This window comes from Amblyomma maculatum, chromosome 3 (assembly GCF_055883805.1).
Source record: "Amblyomma maculatum isolate TAMU_Amacu chromosome 3, ASM5588380v1, whole genome shotgun sequence".
Classification (NCBI taxonomy): Eukaryota; Metazoa; Arthropoda; class Arachnida; order Ixodida; family Ixodidae; genus Amblyomma; species Amblyomma maculatum.
In genome coordinates this window covers 59753275-59780618 of record NC_139346.1, presented here as the reverse complement: position 1 = coordinate 59780618, position 27344 = coordinate 59753275, and the positions used below count along the sequence as shown (strand labels likewise).

The 27344-nt window shown below is 45.6% G+C and overlaps 1 protein-coding gene across 1 annotated transcript in view; it reads right to left on the bottom strand.

Annotated features, from left to right (window-relative positions):
* LOC146194843 (monocarboxylate transporter 9-like) overlaps positions 1-26320 on the bottom strand; it is a 51417-nt gene extending 25097 nt beyond the window's left edge. Inside the window, exon 1 of the mRNA XM_084596138.1 lies at positions 26126-26320. The gene's annotated coding sequence lies outside the window, so the exon portion shown is untranslated. The remainder of the gene's footprint in view (positions 1-26125) is intronic.
* Positions 26321-27344: the final 1024 nt, after the last annotated feature.

Sequence of the window (27344 nt, the reverse complement as noted above, 5' to 3'; positions counted from 1 at the left end):
AGTCTTCTTAGCCTAACCACAGTGCCGGCGCTGCAGAGAATAGGCCGCAATTTGATGTCCACGGAGCAACATCAGCAGTAGCATCAGTGTTGTATGATATAAACACCATGAAACTCGGCACGCGTCGAAATATTTTTACTGAGGTAACAGTACATCACAAACTGTTTAAGTTCGAAGTGGACTCCGGCGCCGCCTGCACTCTGATAAGTGAAGACACGTTTCGAACTTCGTGGCCATCAGATGCACCACCCTTGCAACAAGGCACGCACCTGCGGACGTGGTTAGGACAGAACCTGCCACTATTGAGCTCTGCCAACTTGCTGGTCAGTTAGAACGGCCTCACCCGTATGCCACCTCGGCTCGTTGTGAAAAGCTCAGGATTGAGCCTTCTAGGGAGGAACTGGTTTTCTCCATGACGGGTGACGATATGCGGCATACACCAAACGCCGAACTACAACGTGATTGAACAATTGCTAGAGAAATACGAACGAGTATTCCCATATGAAATTCCAGGAAATAAAAGACCCCCAGTCACGCTGAACTTGTGAAGCGGCGTGCAGCCGTAGTTTTTAAAGGCCAGGCCGGTGCCCTTTGCTCTCCGAACTTCAGTTGAAAGGGGGTTGGACAAACTGGAGCAACAAGCTGTCATCGAGCCGACAGAATATTCACAATGGGCCACACCACTTGCTGTAGTTCGCAAGAATAACAGAACCATACGTCTTTGTGGAGACTACCGGAGAATCGGAAATCATGCGACGAAAGCATCATCTTATCCTCTGCCGACACCTGGAGAAGTGTTCAGTGTGCTACTCGTCGCAAAAGTCTTCAGTACTCTAGACCTCATCCAGGCTTATAAACAGCTTCCGGCGAGCAAACCGACATAAAATTGCTGTTAATCAATACTCTGAAAGACCTGTACAAGGTCAAGAGATTGCCCTTTGACATAGCTGCAGGCCCGGCCATATTCCAGAAGTTCATGGAGACAGTACTTCAGGGAATCCCATGGGTTTGTGTCTACCTGGACGATGTCATCAGTGGCGCTTCCATGCAAGAGCATGCAGTGCGCCTAGAGCCCGTTCGATTGGATGTGTGAAATTCTAGTTCAAAAAATCCACATACGAGTTCATTGTTATCCTAAATGTTTTAGACCTGCTTTCTCACCTGCTTCCTCTGAGTAGCCTTTTTATTCCAAAATGAAAGTTCCTGACGTTTCCGACAAGCGTCGACCCAGTGACATCCTCCGCTCCTACCCCCAGTTGTCCTACCGCTTTGCAAGGGATGCAGACGGCGGGTGCAAGACGCTACCCGACTAGAGACCGTCGACCACCGGACCGATATATCAAGCTGGAGTTTAGATTGTTACATTAACCAACATAAAATAAGAGGAACAGGCAGAAGATCAGACTCTCAAAGATATCGGGCCCACTGCAAAGGAAGGAGTCGCTCGTAAAAAGGTTAGCTTCCTGGTGAGAAATGGAATACTGTAAGACACTACAGCTCCAAACAAAAGCCGCGTCTTTGACCAGTTGGTAGTGCCAACCAGGTATTTTTGCAACCCGCCGCGGTGGCTCAGTGGTTAAGACAGAGAGAAATCTTCATTCTCCACTGGTGTGGGCCGCAATCCTCGGCCAGGCACAGCGTCACTGCACTAGATGTGTGTAAGTCCATGTCGCTGCAGCACATCCGCGGCCAAAATGTTGGCGGCCTTCTGCCGATGGGGGCCCGTCGCGTGCACTAAGGCCTCCCATTCATCTCAAGTGGTATGCTCCGAGCCCGGCGGGGAGGCTACAAAAGCATATTTGCATTTAGGGAAAGAAATATGCTGTTTTTCGGTGTCAGAGTGCAATTTCTCGGACACCTAATTGATGCAGAAGGCATCCATCCGACCGACGACAAAGTGCGAGCGATCACCGTAGCACGGGCACCAACAAACAAACAGGACCTACAGGTGTTTCTCAGATTCTTAACATTCTACGACCATTTCTTCGAACTAAGAGCTACCGTGGCCAACGACGAATACCAGCTGCTGCAAAAAACTTGAAATGGACATGGTCGCCACGCCATCAGCAAGCATTCGACGCCCTGAAAGACGAAAGGAAGTCCCTGCTTTTGTAAGACGACGCATCTCCCTTCGGAGTCGGCGCGGTTCTTTCGCAGGCTGACGACCAGGGTAGAGAGGCCCCTATAGCTTCCGCGTCACGTACGTTGTCACAAACGGAGCGCACATAGGCGCAAATGGACAAAGAAGGGCTAGCCATCCTCTACGCAGCGACGCACTGTCACCAGCACATTGCCAGCCGAAGGGTGATATGTGTAATGGACAACCGACCACTACTGGGAATTTTAGGGAAACGAAAGCCTATGCAACCGACGTCATCTCCACGAATGGCACGTTGGTGCATCACGCTCTCAGCGTACGACTAGGATCTGGTCTACCTCACTGGGACAAAACATCAGAATGCTGACGCGCTAAGCATCCTTCCACTGAATGCAACAATTGACGTACCACCTATGCCCGGGGACGTTCTTATGTTGGAAGTATTGCCAGAACCCCCACTCACAGCAAGCATAGTTGAATCATCTACCGACAGAACTATCCGACAAGTTTACGCAGCTGTTCAACAAGGCAACGTGTACAGACTCGAAGGAAACAATTTCGACTCTTACCGCAGGCAAGCTACAGAGTTGAGCACCGACCGTGACTCCATCCTATTTGGATTGCGAGTTGTAATTCCGAGAGAGCTATGCGCAAACGCTCTGTCTCCCATCCACGCCGGACACAGACGGTACTTGTGGTGGCCTGGCATTGACCACGACATTGAAACAAAGATCCGAATTCAAGCCTTGCCAGAGTACCCGGATCAATCTGCCGAAAGTCCTCTCCCAGATTGGAAAAAGCCACACTCACCTTGGCACAGCCTACACATTGATTTTACAGGCCCACTCGAAGGCTGCACATTCCTTGTGGTCATAGATGCCTACTCAAAGTGGCTTAAGACACGGGAAATGCGACAGGCGACTTCGGCAGCAGTCATTGACAACCTCCGATTGCTGTTCGCAGCGTTTGGAATTCCCAGGAAAGTTAGAGTCGGACAACGGAATACCATTTGTGTCTGTTTAGATTCTGAAGTTTTATCGCAATAACGGGATATCATCAATCACATCAGCCCCCTATCACCCAGCGGCAAATGGACAAGTCGAGCGCTACGTGGCCGAGCTAAAACGCCCTTGAAAGAAACCAGGCAGGGTCGCTGCATCGTCGCCTTGCATGTTTTCTCTTGCTTTTTCCCTGCCTTTAGTCACGTCCCCCTAAGACAATAGTTCTGTATTATTGTCTTGAATAAATAAATAAATAATGCAGCACACGACAGGCCAAAACACGACATGCCAGAACCCAGCGAAGAGTATGTTCGAGCGCGAAATGCGAACGCAGCTCACAACTATTCTCCCCGGTTCAGAGAGACGACCCGGAAGGAAAACCAATTCCGCGCTGCTGAACACTCGCTGAGGGTCAGCTCGTCATTGCTCGCCAGTTTCTCAGAAAACTATACTGGGAGAAAGCTTCTGTTCTGAGACGCATACGCCTGCTCTCTTGGCTCGTCAACATACATGAAACAGTGACACGCCGACACCTCAACTCGCTGTGTGAAATTACGGCGCTTTCCGAGAGCAGTCCGGTAGCAGTGAGGACACCTGAACCATCCTCCCACATAGCTGGCATCTCTCCTCAGAAGAAAAGACTGCGCCCAGGGCAGACGTAGAAAGCATAGCGGACAACAACCAGCCTACAAGTGGTTCTCGCTTGTGCGCCCAGAGCCAGCGCGTCCCCACGCGTCCTGGCCGACCCCCTCCATGTTATCAGGCAATATTTTAAAGGGGACAGAAGTGTTCTGTTTAAGTGCTGAGTGCTTGTCCGTTCTGTGACTAGAGCAGTGCGCGTTAATGGAGAGACTCCAGAACCCTTTTCCATGCGTCGCCACAGGAACTCGCCCCCTGTCCGCGCCCAGCGGGATGCCCCCCCCCCCCCCCCCTGTGATTTTTATTATTGTAGCAGTCTTTGAAATAGACTACAGCTAAGCAGCTCAATCCACACTTGCGTGCTTAGGACATTCATGGCGCCATAGAGAACAAAACAAATTGGTCAATAACATTTTTTTGTCATCGATATATTTCCTTATCAAGAATAGTCTTGCTGGTGGCATAGATTCCACTAAGCCCTTCATACCTATTTCTGCAGTATTTCAATTTGGCAAATATGGTCCCAGCAGTGGTCGCATAGATTCCACTACGCCCTTCATACCTATTTCTGCAATATTTCAATTTGGCAAATATGGTCCCAGCAGTGATATATACCAGCTCTGGATGGTGCACTGGAATTGGATTCAAAAGTTCACTCTTCTCCGGAGGTCTCCCCTTAATATCGAACTTCGCTAACTTGCAAGAGATGCACACAAGACATGCATGCATGCACACGAGAGAGATGCATTTTTTTGTGATAGGAGCCCCAGTCTTCTGTTAGGGAATCAGAGAGGGAGAGAGCAAACCATAACTAACGGAGCAATCATTTAGGCGCCATGTCGACATGGTCAGCATCAAAACATCTTAATTTTAGCGATTGCCCCTGTCATTGTGATTAGCGGAGATTTTTCGTGGGGGAATATTTTCGCAAACTAGAAAAGGACTTGTAATAATGCATTTTTTGATTTCTACTTGCTCTATCGCTCTTCAAGGAGGGAACCCTCAGTCTTTGTTGTCGGTAGAAAAAATGGTAGCAAGACTCGAAATGCCAGGTTGGAAACTTTTGCTTCCGAAAAAGTAAAACAAAAGAAAATATGAATGTGTTATTGGGTGTATGTGTGTATGTAAGACCAACAATATCACCGGAGTTGTGTTCTTGCAGTTGGCGTTGACTTGACGGCACTCACTTATGGCGGTTACTCTCGTGTAAGCGGGACTCGGCAATATGCTGATTATGAGCTCAAGCAAAAAAGCGGTATGATACAGCTGAAGGTCATGCTGGCAGCAGGAAGATTTGGGATGTAAGTAGTTCATGGATGCTGCCAAGGAAAAAAACATAATGTGGTAAGGAAGGTAAACACTCTGCTCATGTCCTGCGAAACTGAGCTAAGATACCTCACAATTACTTGCGCAGACGTTTGCATCAAGACTGCCCCAGTGTACGTTCTGGTGAAGCGGTACCTAACGCCAGGTCCTATCTGTGCACGGCATGCCCTAGGTTGGAGTGAAGATGCAAAGGCAGCCGATCAGTGGAGCCGCACTTGGTACAGCCCGTTGGGTCACGCCCCAATGACTGGATAAGGGCGTGGTGGAAGAAGTTAGTTTTCAACGTCATTCTATGCTGAGACGACCCTATTCCGTGAATCAGGGCCGTCAGAGCGTACTGTCAGATGCCGCATAATGAGCGCGCCGTCTGTGTTGGCACATGTTTCAGTGTGATTTCTCTGACTGGCAGCCTGGTTCTGCCTGTTATAAGCGAGTAGGTGGTTTGCATAGCTGACTCAACAACTGCCTTAAGCGCATGCGGCACCTTGCAATGCACGCAAATGATTTGTGGCAGTGTACATCATCAAGGAAAAAACGTTCTAACAATTCCTTAACATGAGTTCTCGTGCGATTCAAAAATCGTGAAGCCTGATTTAAAATAATTAGGAGGACATATAAGCCCACGTTTTAGAGTATGACGTGACAACGTTATAAGAACGCGTCTTGATTCTTTCGAGCATGCAAATCGTTCTGAGCCCCATGTACGCTTACTACAAGCAGCTAATAAGCAAAACTTCGTCGAAATGAGCACTTTCGAGATTTTTACCAGACGCGATAGCGTTACTGCTCTCACAGACTCCGCTTTGCGGTTATTCCAAGTAGGTGCTCACAATTCTTTCCCGTCGAATGACACACGACGGCGCTCGCCGCTTTCGAAGCGCAAAGATTCACTACGAGGGTCGAAAAAAAATTTGTCTCCATCCTGGAATCGAACCTCCATCCATTGTATCTCCTGCCGGACGCTTCACCGCTGCACCACGTCACGGTTTTTTTTTTATTGCCTGACTTCGGCACAATACTCAAAACCATTTACAGGACACAATGGGCATTCAATAATACAACAGTCAGCCAGGTGGGTTGTGGCGTCGTCATGCTAAAATTCTCTTAGGGTCACTAATGGCTCCAATCTTCCCAGCCACTCAGGAGCTTCAGGAGCAAGTTTCTAAATTTCAATATATCTATTCATGCCTTCCCGAAAATAGATCCGTGCTGGCCGTGTGTCAGAATCGCAATGGTATCGTGGAATTCTCGAGTGCCAAATACAATGGAGGGCCATAAGCATAATAAGGTCAAATGGCACCCCATCCTCATTCTCTACTGGCAAGTACCTAATACCATGCGAGTCTAATGGAAATTCCTTTTTTAAAGTCCTTTGTAAAATATCCCAAAAGTATACCCCTTCCCAACAATGTAGGAAAACGTGGTCTGTAGTTTCTGGCTGTTTACAAATTAAGCAATGCGAACCCCAAGGTAAAAATAAATATTTTCCTTCCAAAAACTTCTTTATTGGCAGTGTTTCCGTGTGTAACTTAAAGAAAAAAGTTTTTGCATTTGACGGCACCTGCATCCCCTTCACCCGCTTAAGTAAGTCGCGTCCTGGTCCTCCACTTTATAAGGCCGTGTACATTGGTATGGGAAGAACTAAGTCACACAAATCCTTGTACAGCTTCTTCCTGCTAACACAAGATAAATATTCATAAGAAGATCGAACAGACAGGATTCGCACACTAGCGACAACTTCGCTAAAATACCCAAAAATGCGTCGATACACTTTCGGTCGAGACAACAAAGTCCGGCAGTGGATTTCCGAGCCTTAATTAGCACACAGTACGCAAAAATGGGTCTTTTACATCGCGAACAAAAAGAAATCTGCTGACAATCTGTCGTAGAAATAAATGCCCCAAACCCATTCCACCATCCTTCACCCGCCTAAAGAAACTGGTCCGGCTACATCGTCCCCATTCTGCTGCCCACACAAAAATGGCAAATATCCGGTGCAGTCTCTGTACGTTCATCCTTGCACAATGCAACACTTGCATCACGTACCACAGCTTCGACATAAAAAACATATTGCACACTATGACCCTGGCGAAAACTGACAATTGTTGCCCTTTCCACCCTTCCACCTTTTCCCGCATGGCTTGAGTCTGTGCCCTCCAGTACATTTCGCTATCGCGATAACTATCTAGTGGGACTCCCAAGTACTTTACTGGTGTTGTCACCCAGGACATGTTTGCGAACTTCTCGGGCGTCGTTGGCTATTCTCCGTGCCAAAGCCCCAGGGACTTTGACCAAATAACTTTACTGCCGGAAACCTTTGTGAATTCTTTTACAGACGACACGGCCTCGATTACCCCTTCGCGATTCACTGCGAATACAGCCACATCGTCCGCATATGCCAGCAGCTTAACCTCTGCAGCTTGCAATTGGAAGCCACGAATTTTGTCGTTTTCTATGATATTTAAACACAGTGTCCCGATGTAAATGCAGAATAGCAGAGGGCTGACGGGTTCGCGAAGCCCGGGTCGTGAAGCTCTTCGTAACTCCGCTTATCTACCGTCAGGACGATAGCGGGATTCCGCGAATGACAGGTACTGGGATTGTCGCACAATTTGAAAGTACCAAAGACTAAAATAGTTGTCACTCAATTAGTGCTACGTCAATTATGTGACGTCACTCATCTGCCGTAAGCTATGAGCACCAAGCGCGAATGAGTCTGCTCCAACGCCGCCGGGCGGCGCTTCTTGCCTTCCGCGAGTGACAGATGCTGCACCTTTCCTTTCCTGTAAATAAATAGAACACTGGTGAACTTAGACGCGCCCGACATGAAAGCCAAGGAGAGTTTAGCTGCTGGGAAGCGGCGCAAACGACTGGATATATTAACTTCTGATCCCGGGTAGTCACTGCTTTTCGCTACGTATATATAGGCATGGTAGAGCTAAGCCAAATCTCTTTGTTTCGCTCCACGAATCTCCAGAGCACCATCAAGTAGACGCAATGCTTTCCGGTGCGCAAACAACGGCGAAGAAAAACGCCGCATGTAGTCCCGCTGTCGCTCGAATTTCTTGCCGTGGGAAGCCACCAGTGAGAAAAGAAGCAGGTGGGAGCTGACTAATAAATGACTGACACATTCTTCGCGCTAGAGATATACTGAGACCAAACACGCAGAAAAACTTCAGATTCATCTTCTCTCAGTGCTTCCCTCTATATACGTTTCCCAACTGTAAGCATTACATGCGACAACAAATCGAGCGAAGAAGAAAGAAGAAACTACGAATTCAGCGCTCTGCTGATGGCACAGGTCGAGAACTCCAGCTGAATGCGACGACTCTACGGAGTCAAAAATATATGCGATGGGTATCGAAGACATTCATAATTGTAAGTATTTGGCATATGCCTCTTGCATATCGTGCGTTAGTATGGTCATGACCTGCCCGGAGGTCAAGCGAAACAACAAGGTATGATGTACTCTTGTTTTAGTAAACCCCTATTTCATCCAATACCAACAACAGATTTTTGAAAGCGGTGACAGCATTTACACCAGGAACCTCTGCAAGATATTTTTCAAGAATGTGGTATACGCCAGCATTAAGAAAAAATAACATCAATCGGAGAGTAGAAAGAATTTTAGCAACGCGAGTAGGTTTCTTTGTAGCCTTCGAAATGGGAAGACGCAACTCACGGTGAATTTAGAAACTGATAATTTTCCTACGTTATCTTTGTATTCAGGCTATCAGTTGTAGCTGTACACACATGATACAAAGCTCAAGCGCAATTCGAAAGCAACTGCTTAAATACTGCATGCGTTCAAGGCTCTTGACTTCTGTATTTGCACAAACTCTTCCAGGAAGGTCTACTCATCTGAAACAAGATTCCAATATTTTTACTCCTGCCAAGATTGTGAATCCAAAGAAAAAAGTTCACTTGGCTTGCCTCCTCATTTAACTGGCTGTAATCGCTTTTTTTCCACGATAACTACTGTGCCTAGTATTTTTTTTCTGCGCAAAAGAAATATGTTTAAAGCAACAGCATACAAACGAAGCCAAATATATTGATAGAAGCGCTGCATACATGACGTTAAAAATCGGCCCGACACCATATTTCAAGTTCCGAAAAATGAGTGCGGTATGTTGACGAAGCTATTAGAAGATTTCGTCTATATCAGACTCCAGGTTAAGGAATGGCCAACCATTCGCTGAAGCGTGGTTATAATGTCCGCCCAATGCAGCACGGTTCATTTCAGGCGTAAAGGCAAGGGCATTTGTCGGTAAAAGCAGCGACGGTGAAGTGGAAAGATCGATTTCCAGCTGCACGGAGCACCAGTTTTCGTATTTTTTGAAGCGCTTATATTTCTTGTGAAAATTGCCAAGTGCTGACCATGTCTACGCTTCAATGAAAGCGCAGCTCACCACCAGAAGCTGTTCGGAACCAGTGGCGCCGTGGCTGGGACGATGTGCAGTAGGCGCACCGCGCCTGTTTCTGACGAGGTGGTTTCGGGTCACTCGACGGCCCGCACCTAGTGCCTATTTTAATGAGCGACCAAGGCACTGGGCTCTCTGCGACATATGATAGAACAGGCGCGTGCCTTTAGATTCCATGGAGGTCAACTTTGCCACAAAACCCGCGTCCCGCATTACTCACATCGTGTCACTAGGCCTGCAAACGTACAGACCACGTTGAAAGCGCTCCGTTTGGCAGCAATTCAAGCCGGTTCGTTTTAAAAACTACCGCATCATCAGCCACCGCTCGCGCGAGGCTACAGCGGAAAACAAAGAGAGGAATAAAACATACAATAGCGAATAAAGTCCATATATTTCAACTACCGAGGTGAGCGTCGCATGCTGGACTATTCTGATTAGTTTGAGCATCGGAGCCTGCAAACGTCTTCTATGGATCGCAGGCCTAAGAATCTTCGGCGAATTGTTTTGCATTATCCACGTAGAGCAACTCTTATCAAAAGGAGTTCGCATTTGTGATAAACAATCTAGCATAGTTCCAAAACCATTCTTGGAAGTAATTACCAAAAACTAAAAGCATGCGACCCTCATTAAGAGGGCATTTGTTTATATATAACAAAACTACCTGAAACGCATTCGGAGCCTAGTGGGCCAAAGGCAGCCACAAGAAAGAAAGAAAGGGAAAGAAAGACCTTGTTTCGCGCGCTTGCTTTGCACGAAGCTGCCAACGCTCACTCCATCACCGTTAGCGGCACGTTTACTTGTTCCCTCTTAAAGATTTCCGCTCTGCACCTCGATGCCGCTGGCTACTCCTGTACACAGTCTAGACGCTAACGCAAGTGGCCGAGCGCAGATCCCGGATATGGCGCGCAGATAGTGCCATTAGTCAAGATGTCCGCTGCAACTTTAGTTAGAGCTTCATCATCACGAATGGTTCCTTAGTTCTCGTTATCAGGAGTTGTTGATGAATTTGATAGCATTGGCAAATGGTTCTAATGACATGCTGCTTCATTTGGCCTGCCATCAAGCAGGGGATTCCAGATTACCCACCAGAATTTAATAAACGACTGAAAGGTTGACACTGTACGGCACACGTAGTCCGAAGAGAATCCCCTAGAGGGCAGGGAACAAAACTTACTTTTCCGATTATGGAAGTTAGCCGGACGTAAAAAGAAACCGTTGTCCCCTTTACTGGCGATGAACTGGGCAAGAACCAACGTCATTACACGGCACCTCAAAAAGCCAACTGTTGTCCTTCACTGCTTCCGCACACAAAGCGTGGGCACAAGCTTCGCTCTACTCAAACATACAGCTGTTTCCGAGGCTGGCGATATAGGCTTATGTACATGTAGTGCACTACAGGTGCACCTGCGTCCCGCGCGTGTGAAAGAGTGCGCAGACATCCTGAGATATGCATCTGGGTTCTCCTGCTGGCACACAGCATCTTTCCGCGGGAATAATTAATGTGGCGAAAAACACTACCTTTTATGCTAATGCTTCCGACACCCTTCGAACATAGGTTGTAGCGATTGATTTTCTCCAGCTGTCTCAGATTTATCATAGAAACCGTCACTGCTAGCTAGGTTCAGATTGCACTATCCAACATCTGCGGCCACTGCACTCCGCTGTGCGCAGTTGCCAAATGCTACCGACATTAAGGGTTAGGCACGTGGGCCCAGGATTGCGTCAAGAAATATCAGCTGGGGTTTAGCTTTAGTTAAACCCGATTGGTTGCGTAACCAAGGCAGGCGTGGCTGCTCTTTCTGCTCTTTCTTCTTTTTTTCCCCTTTTCTTCTCTATTTTTCTTCTTCTTTTTCTTTTTCTCTGTCTTCTCTTTCTATTTCTTATTCTTTTCTATATTCTTTTCCTTCTTCTTCTTCCCCTTGTTCTTCTTCTTTACCTTTTTCTTGTCCTTCTTTTCTTCTTCTTTTCTTCTTTTCTCTTCTTTTTCTTCTCTAAAATTCAAAGGTCAATCGTGCCTACCGGCCGGGTTTAGTCGGCGGGTTGAAACCTCGAGTAGTATTGCTTATGCAATAATAGCAGTGGAAAGTACGCAGAGCAAAAGTGATATTTGGCCACGTAACCAATAAAAGTTTCGCCTTTTGGACTACGTGCACAAACACGCCGTCCTACAGATGCCGCGTATACTTGTCTAACATTACCAAAGCTGCCCCCCCCCCCCCGCCAACCGCCCTAAAAACACACTTAGAATTCAAAAACCCCATCCCTTGCAATATATAACTACACATGTCAAGTCTCCTACATGCCGGTTTATGCAGTGTAATAGTCGTCAAGGCGGTTAAAAATTGTATTTTTACACTCGACAGCATCTCTGAATTGGGCTGACACTTAGCCGTTCATGAAATTGTGGTAATGATTGACACATGTAATAATAGCGTCAGCAGAGTGGTGCCGCACAGGTGGATACTGCCCCATGTCAAAACGAATGCTCCTTACGCACCTTCAATTGTGTAACGCCGCAAAATAGGTGGCCTTAAATGAAAAAGGTCCATCATGAAGTTTGTTTGCCTAGAGCAAAATGTGACGGAGTCAGATACATTTCAAATCGGAGTTTGACAAGATTTAAAATCATCGTTGCAATCCCTTTTATAGTACATAAAATTTATTCATAATTCGGTGTGACAGAAAGAAATACTGAGCAAATAACTTACATTACAAAATATTTGAATAATCCGTTGTATGGCGAACCGTATTACCTACTCAATTTTGTTGCAGGCAGTTACAGCATTTCGTGACGATAGAAATTGAAAACGCCACGGCAATTGATAACAACTAAGATTTACTCGCTGGTTTTACCTCGCTTGCCAAAATTAGAGACAATTGTAAATTTTTTTCTAATCATCACTCGTAGCTTCGCAAAAGTTGGATGAAATATACATTTCAATGGCAAACAATACTAGAGCTGCCTAAAATTGTTCGGGCATTGTTGTTGTAGTTGGCCCTATGAGCTGTCAATGATAACCAGACGCAAGGAAATAAACGCAGAGACGCCAAAAAATAGGAAAACGGTTACAGGGGTAATTTTGTCGGTATGTGGTTTCCAAAATGAAGCCTTCTCTGCACTAGGCAGCCACACAAAGCAGGCCCCAAATGTTGCTTTTATGATAATATTCATTACAACTAAGATATGATTGATGTATATGAACTTGGTACAAATTATGATACCAGTGTCAAATCAACGCGGTGCAGAATACGGCACAACCAGGAAACGCAGGGCAGTTGCCTAAAATCGATTACACGCACGGACTGGTCTGCATTGTGGCACATATAGGCAGCATGCACCGCCTATAGGGTCGTCACTAAAAGCCGCCCAGTCATTTTTGAAAGTCTTTACCGGATACGAAGTTCCGCTGCTCATTCATCGCTGCAAGAATTGCCGAGTTTAATGGCGGAAATTGCTTCCCTAACCCCGATAATTTCTTGCAGGGTGCCCTAAAGCGTAAAATAAGGTTGTTGGCTTTCCCAAACTCTGTCCGTCTGTTGTTCCGTGTTCCGTAGCACTATGTTTATTCTCTTCTTTTTAGAGACACCTCCCACTGACGTGAAAGGCATCAACTGAATTCCATTCACCCTGCTAATGCCAAACATTGTCAATAAATTGAAAAGGCGAATCAAAGCCCTTCAGTCAGACATTTCTTGAATCCCGCGTCCACCCATAACCGAAAGCAGGAGTGTGTTGCAGGGTTTTGTCCCAACAAAGATGAAGTAAAAAAGTGCTCACACTAGTCCATTGAAATACACCACTGACCTCGAACCGACAGAAGCCTGATTTCGCACATTTAAGATGACGCAAAATTCCAAAACTGTGACGCGAAGTAGATCCAATAGAAGTTAAAGCAACCGAAAGTGAAAGAGCGTCTTCAAAAATAACGGTTTCAGTGCTGAGAACAATACGTATACAGATTGTTTGTAGATATGCTAAAACTTTCGCAATCAAAATGGAGGTGTGATCAGAAAAATAGATGGAGAAAGTGTAATCAACTTGAGTTGAGAACCTGTTCAGCCCTGCTTTTAAACACGCTGCGCCGAATCACTTGCAATTACAGTATATGACGGCAAATGTTCAAGTGACCATTCTACATGGAAGTCAAGGTCGACACTAGAAAAAAATAGCATGGATGGGATAAATATTGCCATAAGCCAAATTAAACCGAGAAAGACGAGGGTTGACTAGAGAAAGAAAACACACGTTTACTAACAGCTATATAAGAGTGACTGAACGCATACGATATGCAGTCATTGATTGCTAGACAAATTAATACCGAAAAATAAAGTTGAAATAATAAAAACTTCTCACCACGACAGGAACGAGTCGCATAAATTTAGAATGGGTTTTACCACAAGCTTCTGAAGTTGGTATTTCGAAGGAAGGACACAAGACCGAGAATAAAGGAGGTTTACAGCCACGAAACTAGGAATTCCAAGGCAAAGCCCTAATGCTTGCCGTTTTAATTTGGTTGCGCTCTGTTTATTCGCTGCGCTGGCTACAAGAGTAGCCAGCGCAGCGAATAAACAGAGCGCAGCCAAATTCAAGTATAGGGTGAACATATTTTGTAGGTCATAACAACAGCAGACCCAGACGCTCTCCCCTTTGCGCTTTGATATGCTCAATATGAAGTCGCCATCTCCTTGAAGAATCATACAAAACGCTTAAATACTTTAAAGTGTCAATCTTGAACTATTGAATGTATGACAGAGAAACAGAGACAGACTGACTGATAGGAAAAAATTAAAGTTACACAATTGTTGCATTGAGAGTAAATGAAAAGAGACCTAGCTCGGATTTAAATTCAGTTACGTACATCTGCAAAGTGAAATATAAAGACTTGATATATCTGGACGAGGAGAAGACAATATCGTCTGCGCAGACACAGTGTTGGACATCTTATCGAAAAGGTAATGACAAAAGATATATATTGAATAAAAGAGCGGATATTAAATAACCGTCAGAACACCTCTAGGTTGCACATACCTGTGAAATGGAACACCGCCCTGATAACAATAAAAAGGCCTTCATGGAAGACATTCTTGCCTCCAACAAAGAGTATGACGGGACGTCATTGCCTTCCTACTCATCAATTGTCCATATTTAGTCAGGGCCGTTGTCACATCATGGATTTGAGCGCCTTAAGCACTCTCACAATCCCGACGATCGCTCGGGGTCCCGGTTATTGCTATAGACAAGAAGACGAAGTATAGTGCAGTGGCGTGGGTGGGAGAGCTCCTATTCTAGTTAGCCTTTAAAACCATGTCATCGCCTTCAGCCATGTATTCCTTGGTTTGCTGCTCCGTTGAATAGATGTTACGAGTGGAAATCACGCACTGATGGGTCACACCACTGAAATCGCTTGGCCCCGCTTAGCCGCAGAACTCAACACTGAGCGTCGTCTTCGTTCACACACCCAGACACTTCTTTCTTCACTTGCTGAATGTCAGCATGGTACACCACAACGTTACCCCCGCCACAGAAGCACAGTCCCGGTGCGTTCTAGGTAAACGAAGCAGGGCGTGAATAATACGGCTTGAGGCGTGTCACATGCACAATGTCGGAAGCTTGTGATGCAGAAGACTTCGGGTTCAAAGGTGCGGTTTCATACGTGACGTCGGTGACTCGGCGCAAGATAATGGAGCTCTTCACATCTGCCCAGCTGCAAGGCCACATGATAATGTTTCAATGGACCCCTGCCCACTGCGGGCTCCATGGGAATGAACAGGCCGATGTTGAAGCGAAGAGCGCACTCATCAATGGCCTCCAGACAGCTGTGCCTTTTTCAAGAGGTGACACGAAGTGCCTTCTTACGAGTTGTATGAATAATGCTACAGCAGCTTACTGGGCCCAGCCAGACGCCCGACACATTCGTCTAAGAAGGCTCGATCAAACATTAAAATTTTATGTTCCGCGTGATATTCCGTGTCATCAGGCATGCTTACTACATAGACTTCGTTTAAACGTGGCTTTCACGCACAAGTACATACATTTAATTGGACAGATGGACTCGCCGGAATGTTCAACTTGTGGCATCCCAGAGACTGTGGATCATATATTATTGGTGTGCCCAGCGTATGCGCGCGAAAAAGGTGTGCTAGCGGCTTCCTTGAAGCGTTGAGACAAAAGGCCTCTGTCGGAGGAACTGCTGCTGGGCGCTCGGCAGGACAAGGGGAAGGGTGTCCAGGCAGTGCGTGCTCTTTGCCGTTTCTTGTGCGCCAACGGACTTGATTCGCGCTTGTAAAACAAGCTACTGTGTCCGTATATGTATTTCATATGCATTCTCCCACATCGTCACCCATCGTGACCTTCTTTCTTCTCTCCTTCCCCTTTCCCCAGTGCAGAGTAGCAGGCTAGATTTGAATTATTCCGGCCAACCTCTCTGCCTTTTCCTTTCAATAAATACATCTATCTATCGGTGCAAGATACGGTAGGGGCCTGCGTAGCGTGGTAGAAGTTTTTCGCACAAGCCCACCCGGCGTGATGTGAGCCAGAACAGAACGAGAGAGCCTGGGGCCTAGTGCACATCGCAATGGCGACTGTTATAACGGGATTTCTGGGAGCCTTGGGAGGCAAAGAGCCTGTCGCGAGCAATGTGGCGAGCATCTTTAGCGCGGGAGATGGCACCCCGAGCCTAAGTAGTAGTGGCGGCAGCAGTAGTGGGTAGCAATGTATCAAAGGGGAGTAATGGGTACCGGCCAAAGAGAAGATAAAAGGGAGAGTAGCCAGCGGCATCATGACGAGAAGTTATAGGCAAATGTTACAAAGGGTAGATTAATGTCCCAATCCTGATGGTCGCCGGATACATTGATAACATATCTGTTAGCGTATGGTCTGGCCGTTTTCATTGAAGAGACATGCAGTCGACATGTTGGGCATGGTTAAATAATAGATCATTCTGTGACTGTAGTGAGAAAAGAATATCAATAGCGTTCTCTCTCATGTTTATAGCACAAAATGCTTACGGACGACAGTACATATTGGGAGGTATGGCATGCATGCAATTGACTGAGTGCAAATAAGCGCTCGTTTAGATTTAGATGTGTGTAATAACAATGTTAACACTCTCAATGTTATCACAAATTACACAGTCCTCACAGTTTATTTCAGGACATATTGCATTGAACGCTCAATGCTTCCCTGGATAACACTAATGGAACCGTGTTCAAGAAACCAACTCCCTCTCATGTCCCTATCATTAAAACTTCTTGCTTCATAAGTTGGAGCATATTCTACACTAAAATATTATATCGTCAAGAAATACAACCGCACACATGGAGGGTAACAGAGCAGCGATGGCGTTCTGTGCATCACACTGTCCCTTTGTGGTTTTCTTTTTTGAGCTATACTCTTTCAGTGTACATCCCACTCGGCTGCATTATAGTTTATATTTCCTCCTATCCCAATATCAACCTTGCTGCATCATTACTATTCTCGGCCGATGATGTTTTCAAATTGCCGCACGGTAATCCCGTGATAATACATCGTTTGAAAAAACAAAAAAGATAAACACGCTGCGCCCTGTACAAAGTGCGCTGCGGTTTGCATTCGCGCAATATACCACTTCTGAGCCACCATTCGACGTGCATTGCAAAAGATACATGCGGAACGATGGCGTACCTTGATTATAAGCCGAAACATTTTAAAAGACCCAGTTGTCGATTAAGCCAGTGGCATTTTTGAACGATTGAGACCTGAGAAATTTGCAAAGGAAGGATAGATATTTTGGATTATAAACTCAACAAAAACGATACACGCCTTTGCCGGCGCTGCCTCGTTCTCATCGTCACGCTGTCGTTGCCAGCCACGCACGTCGCTAGAGTAATAGAGCAGAACAAAAACACTGACCTACATTTATGCTACCCCAAACCCTATTATCTATCATCATCATCATCATCATCATCATAAGCCAGACTGTACTCACTGCAGGGCGAAGGCCTCTCCCATGTTTATCCAGTTAAACTGGTTGTGTGCTGGATGCATGTAATTAACCCCTGCGAAATTCTTAACCTTATCCACCCACCTAACTTTCTGCCGTCCCCTTCTACACTTTATTTCAATTGGAATTGAATTTTCTACCATTACCGCCCATCGGTTGTCCTCTCTACACATTACATGCTCTGCCTATGCCCAGTTATTGTTGATTGCTCCTAGAATGTTATTAACTCGAGTTATTTATCTGACCCATTCTGCGCGCTTCCTATTCCTTAACGTAACACGTATTAATATCCGCTTCATAGTCCACTGCGTTCTCCTCAACTTGAGTAGCACCCATTCCGTTAGCCTCTGCGTTGGATCTCCATAATTGAGTACAGATAAGATGTAACATTCGTATACTTTCCTTATGAGCGATACCGGTAAACGGGTAGTTATAATCTACGAGCACTTGCCAAATGCGCTCCAGCTAAATCTTCTCTCCTAGTTATTTCCCTTTTATGGTCTGGATCTGCAGTCACTAGCTGCTCTAAGTAGACGTAGTCATTATGTGCTTCATCCCCCCTCCCCAACCTTATTCTCCTAAATATTTCCCTTTCATAGTCTGGATCTGCGGTCACTACCTGTCCTAAATAGACGTATTTATCTACCACTTCCAGTCCTTCATTACCTATTGTGAACTGCAGTTCCTTCCCGAGGCTGTTGAACCCTAGTCTTTTGTATATAGATTTTCATAGCCTAACGTTTTGTTATTAATGTCTAGGTAAACAATCATTATTTGTAGTTAATTCTCTCTCGTAGCAGGACAATGGCATCAGCGAATCGGATATTACTGAGATATTCTTCATCAGCCCTTATCCTCAACTGTTCCCATCCTAAATCTCTGAATACTTTCTCTAAGCAAACTGTGAATAGTATTGCGGAGATCATCTCTCTTTGCCTAACACTTTTCTTTATGAGAATTTGTTGCTTTCTTCATGCAGAACAATGGTTGCTGTGCAGCCATTGTAGATATTTTCCTATGATTTCCCATGCGGCTTGTTACACCATGATTTCGCAAGGCCTTTATGACTGCTGAGGTTACTATGGAGTAAAATGCTTTTTCATAATCTATGAGTGGTGGTTATTTTTCAAACATTTTTCCATTACCTGATGAATACTGTGGATATAATCGATGATTGAGTACGGTTTCTGATATTCTGTTTATCTTAAGCTTGATTATTGTCTAAGATTGACTTGATTCTGGTAACAGATAATAGCATACTGCTCGTCTACACCCTGATTTCGAAATGCTTACATGACTGCCGCGGTATCTACTTAGTTGAGTGCTTTTTGTGGTGAATGAATGCTATGTATAAGGGCTGATTATATTCCTATATTTTTTGTGACCTGGTTGATGGTATAGATATGATGGATAGTAGAGAACCCTTTCTGAAGACCAGCCTAATCGTTCGCTTGACTGAAGTCTAAAGGTCTATTCACACTTGCCACTAGATGAGGTCGCGCGTCTACCAGTCGCGCGACCACAGGAGAGGAGCTCGCCACTACCGATGTTCACACTTGCGACTGTCGCCTTCTCGTTCGTCAGGCACAGTTGGGGCGAACGTCGGTAGCGGCCGCTTGCCAGACGCTTCAAACTTTTTCAGGCGAGCCCGTGCGCATGCCGCGCTCTCGTGTTTCCAGGAGAACGTCAACGACGAATAGACTGTGTCAATTACCGTGGTGTCAGTATAAAATGTTGCACCTGCGTGAAAAACCCATTTCTCAAAGGTTCATGGTACCTACCGGATAGTCCGAATATATTTCCAATCTCCTCCAAGGCCATATCTTTCTCCCTGCCTTTGAATTCCGGGTTCAGTTTGTTGAAAAGGTAGGGGTATTCTTTCATTGCATTGAGAAGGTGCCCGATCGAGTACTCTGGGACCTCGCTGATTGGTGAAATGGTTTGCGACTAGTAGTCGCGCGACTGAAAATTCGAGCAGTGCCCGATCGGCCCGCGGCAGTCGCTTTTCAACCGATGCGACCATTTGCGACTGTCGCTTTTCGACCAAAACGGTCGCGCGACCGCTGCTAGTCGCAAGTGTGAACGGGCCTTAAGATTTTCCTGTTTCTGCTATTGATAACCTTAGTAAATACCTTATATGTAACAGATAGTAAGCTGATTGGTCGTTAATTTTCCATGTCGATAGCGCCCCTTTTCTGAGAAATTCGGATAATTTTAGTGTTCGTCCCTTATTCTGGTAGCGTCGATGACACCAGGCATTTTGTATACAGGGCGGCCAGTTTTTCTATCACGATTCCCCCCCCCCCGTCCTTCATCAATTATGTAGGTACCTTTTGCTCCCCAGTCGCGTTCCCCCTTTTCATAATTTCTGAAGCTTTCTTAACATCATGCTTCTTGAATGACTGAACCTCGACTGTTTTTCTTTACAGCCTATCTCAATACGGTCCTGTCTACTTCGGCTATTGTATGGAACAGCATAGAACTCCTCGGCTGCTTTGATTATCCGGTCCATATTTGCGATGACATTGCCTTCTTTTTCCCTTATAGTGCACACATTTGATTTTTACCTATGCCCAATCTCCTCTACACTGCTTTAAAACTGCCCCTGTTCTTTAAACCATGCTCAGGTTTCCCCATGTTATACTTCCTCATGTCGGCCACTTTACACTTATTGATTACCTTTGATATATCTGCCAGTTCTATCCTGTATGCTGGGTGGGAAGCTTCTTGACTTTGATGTCTCTTAACCAAATCATTTGTCCCCTAGATAGTTTACCGGTATGCTCTCTAACTATCTTACCGCCTATGTCTACCGTGCTCTCAATAATGATATCTCTTAAATTATAGTTCATTGCTTCTAGACTAAGGCCATCATCCTGGGTTAAAGTTGAAAATCTATTTTGTTGCGAAATCCTGAATTTGTCTGCCCTCTCCCTCACTGGTAATTCGTTTATGGACGTCCTTTCAACTAACGAGCACCATTCGCTCTTTAAATCTAGACTAATCGGAGACCTTACCATCTTTTGGCCACTAAATCGAACCTGTCCAATTACCTTTACATCGTGCATATTTTCGGGTTTACAACATAGTATGAAGTCAACATCATTTTATCTCGCCGTTAGGGTTCTTCCACGTCCATTTCCGGTTCTTGCCCCTGATGAAGAAGGCATTAATGATTGTTAAGTTATTGCGCTCTGCAAACTCAACTGGTAACTCCCCATGCTATTCCTAGAGTCAATGGCATTGTCCGCCACTGCCTGGTCTCCAGCCTGCTTTTTCCCTAGAATCCCTTTTCTAACATGTTGTGAAAAGTCCTGAGCTGAATTTTCGGATTTTGAGATATATCCCTGCCTTTTTTAGCATTTTGCGGACGTTACACAGTGAAGCCCTGTATCCAATCCCAAATCCAACAGGCCAAGAGCAGCTGAAGAGGTAAACCTGTATCCAAGCTCGAACCTGGTGGACGGAAACCACATGTTTTGTGACCACGCTGTATCAGCCATGCCGAGACATGGCATGAATAAAGCCATAAAGGAAGCTTGCATGCTCTACACCTGAGGTACATCTCATGGAGAGCATCATTTCTGCAAAACAATTTGTGTCACAACTGTAGCAGACACTGATTGATGCCTTGTACAAGGCCTAAAGCTGGCATTACAGTATAATGTGCAACATAAACCCGAGTAGTAATGCCGGAACCTTGCACCCATGCAGGTTATCACCATAGCATGGTAGCATTCCCATGTCGAATGTCTCTCGTCTGAGTCAGACTGCTGTCTTGCACCTTCAGAGTGCGCTCATTCCTTGCACTATGTGTGTGCACACATCCATGCAATCTGAATGTCGATAGCTACGCACAGATTTTGCCGCACGCACATTACACGGGTACAAAAGTCCTCGCAGTGTGCATGCCCTCGCTCCGTGCGCTCATCCTCGTGCTGTGCGGGTCGATAACCACGAACAGAATTTGTGTGCGGAGTCTAGCACAATATTTGCAGTATGCATGGCATTGTAGTTACCCGTTGGTAAAGTAAACTGCCTCTTTATTTTCCCCATTGCGAATTCTAAATCATTGTTGAAGCTTTCCCCTGTTTGGTCATCATGACTACAAGTAAGCGCGTCGGCCTTCAAAACCGTAACTTTACACCGCTTATTAGGCTTAATTTATTTCCTACCACCCGCTCATTCATGCTATAAATTCCTCTATATTACCCTAAATATCCTTATTGAACCGAACTCTTAGTTCTCGTCTCTCCGGTAAACCTTGATAACACATGTCCGCCCTTCAGTACAGTATATGCATCATTTGGCCTCCCCACCTCTCTAAGCTCTATCTTATTTCATGTCATACCCTGTTATTCCTCTAACAGCACTGCTAATCTAGCCTTGCTAGCTAGGATTCTAGCGTTAAACGTTTCCAGGGTTAGTTTCCACTCGCGGCCTGCCCGGAGCCAGGGATTCTTAACACCCTTTAAGCGTTGTAAGTCTGACCGCCACCGTCGTGAATTGCTTCGCAGCGGCTGGGGACTTATGGCCGGGAGTTCATTTTAGCATTCGCAGGAGGTTGTGCCCAAGTACTACACCAGGGTGGCCAAATCCTGTTCCGGTGAGGGAGTGCTTTTCCAGAAGAGTTCGCAGAATAGGTAGTACGCCACACCTGTTTACACCATTCCATCTCCAGGTGGATGTTTGCCGTTCAATTTTTTGGGGGGAATTGCTTTGCACCGGGATTAGAACCACGGACCTCTTGTACTTGACGACGGTGTTCTACCTTTGCGCCATCGCTGCTAGATGGCTTACAAACAGAAAATTCTTTTATTTTATTTAGTCTCACCCTCCATCTGACTATTCAGAGCAATTCAACTTATTCAAGCTCTCCGCCCCAGATATTATTCTACTTGAACCAGTGCATTGTCCTCTATCCCTTATCCCTTGCAATCCACAATATCTGAAACCAAATTGCCTGAAGGTTAAACCACTCTTGTCAAGAATTCACCTTTGTTTCAACACAATCAATCTCATTTCACCTACCCTCACCATAATCCAAATATACCAATGTCACCCATTCTTAATTAACATTTCTTCACTTTCATCAAAAGAGAGAAACTAATTATCTCTGTCGAGTAATATTTAATTCTAGTCAAGTGTAACCCCCAATTCTTCCAACATTTGTCATCAATGCGATAGCGTATCTAGGCATGACATACCGTAGGCAAACTCAACCTTTCGAATTTGGCACCTATAGCAGCCGTCATGAGGTCACGCGGGCTTCGGTGCAACATACTTTGGATAGCTCAATCTGGACTTCATTGCTGCTGAGTTGTGTACAACTTTACAATTAGTAAGATCAAAAGGCGTTATCTACGAATCCGAATTTTTAGACGCATGCGTTTTATAATAATTTTGCCCGATGCCTAGAGTCCGCTTACTTTCGAGGTGTTCATGTAGGAGGAAGCCGACTTGTTTTAACATTCCAGTAGTGACGCTAATATAGAAGGTTGACCCCCTGTTTGATAGTAGTTATTGAGCGTCACAGTTTGTTAGCAATTGGCTACAATAGGAGTGCCCGATTAGGTTTTGCTGACTTAAGAAAACGTCTGCGCGTGAGCAGTTGCCCTAATTCCTTAAGGCCTGGTACGACGGTTGCTCGCCTAGCAGCTCACGGAATCTAGACTTTATCCAGGAGCCGGTGTGCTTTTCGGCTGCAGTAAACTCTGCTTATGCGCGATTTATTCTTCAATAAAGATAGTGGAATAGTGATCCCTTATTCAAGTAGCTCCATTAGAGCACGGCCGAGCTTGCAGTGTATATTTTCATCTTTACAAGGTCCCCCGGAGAGAAGAGCCACCATGGCGACTTACGGAGTAGGCAAAATGGCTTGGCCTTAATATTGTTTAAGGCGCTGGACGTGGACAGTTTCGCGGCCTCGTCGAAGAAGATCAGGTAAGGGCGTAAGGGGTTCCACAATTTAACTGACAGTAGAGATGCCATCCAGGACACTATGGGGCCGTGATACTTGGAAATAAATTTTGAAGATAGTCAGGGAGTACCTGATGGAATCCAGAGCCACACGAGATGCCAGAGAGAACTGCTGGTTCGTCTGATGGTTGTCCTGGAGGGTCAGCGTGGAAGCAGTGGCGGGGAATGACTAGAAACCATTTGCGACAATAAGAGCTGTAGTTCCGGTGATAAAGAAGGTTGTCGCGAGTGGTGAAGTGTGACGCTTATCAGCAGAGTGCAGGCGAGCAGATGGATCAGAGAGGAGATCGATAAGACAAGCGACCTAAGGGTCTCCCCACTGCTCAAAAGGCATGTCACTGATGTGAAGTGTCATTGGCGAGGCATCCGAGCTGGAAAGGCTGGCGAAGTCAACTGATAGGGGGCAGAGAGAAAGGGAATCAGCGGCTTGATGCTTACGGTCACAGCGGAAGACGTTGACATCAAATTCCTGTGGGCGAAGAGCCCACCTGGATAGACGGCCGGATGGATATTTTAAGAAGAAAAGCCAGCACAGCGCATGGCGGTCCGTCACAACATAAAGAGGGTGGCCATAGAGATAAGGGCGGAATTCGGCCAGAGCCCAAACTATTGCCAAACACTGTTTTCAGTGACCGAGTAATTTGACTCCGCCTACGTGAGTGTACGGCTTGCATAGGCGACGACGTATTACGCAAATCCAGATTTCCGCTGAGCAAGTACAGCGCCGAGACCGACACCACTGGCGTCTGCTTGTAATTCAGTGGGAGCCATGGGTCGAAGTGATGCAGGACGGCTGGGGTTATGAGGATGTGGCGGAACTTATTGAATGCGTTGTCGCATGACGGTTACCAGAGCAAAAAGTCGAAACTGTTTGATAGAAGGTGTGTCAAAGGGGCAGCAATGGAGGCGCAGTTTCGTATGAATTGACGAAATTAGGAGCACAATCCTAGGAAGCTGCGCAGTTATTTGATGCATCTCGGTTTGGAAAAGGTAGCGACCGCACGAAGTTGGGTCGGGTCTGGAGGAACCCCTTCTTGGAGACAACGTGCCCTAAGGTGGTCAGTTGACGGGCGGCAAAATGACTCTTCTTTAAGTTTAGCTGCAAGCCGGCATCAGAAAGGCAGGCCAAGACGTGCTTCAGGCAGTAGAGATAAGCGTCGAAGTCAAGAGAAAAGACAATGTCCTCGAGATAGCAGAGGCAGATCTTTCATTTCAGTCCACACAAAATGGTGTCCCTCATTTTCTCAAATGTCGCAGGAGCCTCGCCATTAATTATCACTCCAGAATATGAGTCATATTGATTTAAAAACGCACCATCGCAAAACCAACAAAAACTTGTTATTTTAGGCCAGCACTTCGAGGCCGAATTTGTGTCTTCTTACAAAAGGAACGAAACACACATGCATATCAGTGCCTGACATAAAAAGGTGCGAGCGACGTGATATTAAGCATTTTGAGGAGACACTCTATCAGCCTGTTTCCTAGAATCGCTTTCAACAATCAGCAGTTTGATGCAGCATTCAGACATTTTCGTCTATAAAGGAAATCGGCCAACTTATCTACGATGTGATACTCCAAGTTCGCGGCTTAACAAAGAACCTGAAAATGAAGATCGAACAACATCAAAATACGTCCAGTACACGGGCACCCAATGCAGCCCTCACGGTGAGCGCTGCCTGCAATATCGCCTTTGAAGAAGCCAGACGGGTAGCCTCGATCATAATAAATTTTAGCGCAGTTACATCTAGTCATGGCACATCAAATAAAAAACGATGAAGGCGAACTCCTTCCGCACTTGTGAACTGCCTGTTTCACGTGGCAAGAAATGAAAAGCAGCAACCACCCTCTGCTTAAGCGTGATAAATCTCAGCCTTCCATTAAGAAGTGACGAGTCGGTCTGAAAACGTGGGGCGGAAATACATAAATATCTGACTTTATAAATTTCCTTTTTATCTCGCACCCTTGCACCTAGTGCCTGACTTTCGCGATATTTGAGCAATTATGCCTTATACCGTTGCACTGAAATGAAGCGTAATATGTAGGAAGTTATCCGGCAGCGTCTTTAAACTTTGTACCCTTTTCCACCAAAACCTTTGAGCGATCTGTCAAAACGCCCGTTTAGTGCCCCTTAACGACGATTTGCCTGCAGGCGCTACTAAAGTTACATCTATTTTACCAATGAGGCTTGCTCAAATAATATCTCGATAAAAATCAAACAAGCTTCTAAGATATGGTTCAATCAGCGGGAACGGCCATGATAATCAGCGAAGATCACAATATAAATGTTTAAAAATGGTCGGCACTCCATTAGCATGTTTCCAGTACCCCGTCCCATACCCTGTCTTGTGTGTGTCTTTTTTAGTGCAACTATCATGTCTCAGGTACTGCATGAACTAGCCCGACAACACATCCTACTCCAGGTATCCCTGAATTTAGTCCGGAATAGCAAGTTTAGCAAAGACTACTAAGTTAATCTGACGAGCACATACGTACATGTGGCCTTTTAGGTTCTTTCGCTGGGCCCTGGAAAACATTTTTGCAGTAGTGGCAGAATGTATACAGCTTAAAATCAGAAAAAGCAAAGTACGCAGGAAGCAGGAAAACTGTTAAGAACGGATAAATTAATAGCCGACAAAAAAAAATCTGCAAGCACATTTGTAGCCGATTATAAACACTTACCTTTTTGGTTTCAGCCTCCTGTCAGATTTTGTCCGAAGCTACGACGGATGCGTCACCTAAGTGCGCGACATTTCCCGGAGCGTACACTCGGTCACGAAGGCTTATTGTACAGACGAAATGCCACCTTCCTCGACGAATGCGTGCAAGGACGCACAGTCCTTTATTTTACTATGTGCACTCAAAACGTATGCCTGTCGACACACCTGCACTTTATGGCGCAAGAATGCACTGTACGGCGAGGGAACGGAATGCGGCCTGCCATGATAAGACGATAGTAGCGGCCTCTATAGGATCTTATACAGACGAGCTGTCTGCTATGTGCGGAATAATAAAATATAAGATACACATTCAACAGACGCTATGCACATTTGTTTCAAGGCTACCTACAATGTTTTGCAGTGGAACTTTGGCTAGCACCTGTTATACTGTAAATTGCACCCAGCGTGGAATCCGCAGCACCCTTTGCGACGCGTAACTCTACTTGAAGCAACCCTCGTTTCCTCGCTCCTAGCCAGGAAAGCCAACGTTATAAAGTAGGAAAAGACTTCCTCGGGGAATGCAGTAGGACCACACGGGTGCGCTGCTCGGGGCTTCAACCGTTAGCGCCCCAAAGTCAACGTTGCATGCCTTTTTATACTGAGGCACAGTGAAACCTCGCTCAAGTAGGATGTAATCCGTTCGGTAGGATGTTCCGTTGCTAAGATTTCTTAAAACTCCGGCGACGTTTTTTTACCCAATTGCCCCTTCATCTTTTTAGAAAACGAAAATTGAACGAATAGAACGTTAGTGAAACTAAATATACGCGTTGTTGGTGCGACTAGGAAGCCTGCAGACCTTAAACTCAGGCCAGTCTACGTGGACTAGAGGGCGTAGATAGTCAGGATTTCCCTAATTTTATTTATTTCTGTACGACATCACTAGTGTAGAAGCAGCTGAGGGTTTCTGGCAAACCAACTTCGCAATTCTATTTTTACTGCTCTTTTCTTTGTTTTAGTGCCAGGAAATAGATCTTTATGATTTATGTTGATGCACAACCACAAAAAAAAAACAGCGAAACACATTCATTGAACTACTAACACTATTTCATAACAAAGATGCAACAATATGCGTACCGGGTGTCCTACCTAACCTGAGCCAACCGTTAAAAATCAAAATACTTTAGGTAGGCTAGGAAAAGCAGTTGCACACAACCGGCAGCTATCGTTCGCCGTAGAAGCAT